The sequence below is a fragment of the Etheostoma cragini genome, unplaced genomic scaffold, assembly GCF_013103735.1.
Source record: "Etheostoma cragini isolate CJK2018 unplaced genomic scaffold, CSU_Ecrag_1.0 ScbMSFa_2220, whole genome shotgun sequence".
Taxonomy (NCBI): domain Eukaryota; kingdom Metazoa; phylum Chordata; class Actinopteri; order Perciformes; family Percidae; genus Etheostoma; species Etheostoma cragini.
In genome coordinates, this window is record NW_023266359.1 from 87,811 (window position 1) to 88,833 (window position 1,023).

A 1,023-nucleotide genomic window follows, 5' to 3' on the forward strand; every position below is an offset into this window, starting at 1 on the left:
TTAGTTAGGATTAGTATGAGATTGTGTATTGGTTCAGAAATCTAGAGACAAGTAGCGCAACCGCTGACTAATGGCCGCGTTCAAAATAATTTACCACCTGACTGTCCGTTCATCAGATTGTTTGATCGACTGTACTGTGTTTAAAAGAAGTCTAACAGTGTTTTGTCTAACATTACAAGAATGATGTTGAATTCCCACAGTGTCAAACAAAGACCCTGCAGGGAGTGTGACCGTCAGGGCTGTATGCTATAGGTCCATGAGAAAGCAGGAGAAGCCTCACGACCTCAGAGTAGGGAGGACAACATGTATTGAACCAGTTCAAGTCAGATTCTGGGGTACCTTTGTGACTATAGTTGGTGATGTGGATGTAGAATAACAATAACATAACAGAAGTCTGTTTATTTGACTTAAACCTGAACTATACTCTCATGGACACCCCAGAAACTGGATGTTACTGCTCCCGTTCTTTGGGGCATAAGTTTACGTAAGTTTAATTAGGCCTGTTCATGATGGGTATATTAGTCAGTGTGAGGTAAGAGCTGATTATGTACCCTTAGTCTAGGCCTGTTGTTCTAACTGTATTATAATACCAAGAAATATTTTAACAGATTAGTGTGAGAGACTTATTGGTTCTGATTGTTCTGGTAGCATAATGAATCAATAATAATAGGGCTGATTGATTATGGAAAAAATATTATCATGATTATTTTGGTCTGTATTTAATTTACAATAGTTTAACACGATTATTTGTTGACTTCTGGAAAGATGTTGGAAATATTGAAATTTAAAAGTGAAAATAAGAGTTTACTTTCAAAACATAATGAACTAAATAATTGTTTTTCTTGATTATTCTGTTTTTGGGAACATTGGGAGCCAAAATCATAATCACGATTAAAATTTGGTTAATTGCACAGTCCTAAATCGTACAGCTACTATTTGCTTGTGTGTGTGTGTGTTATGTGTGTTATGTCTAACATTACATGAATGATGTTAAATTCCCACAGTGTCATTATCTAATGATCA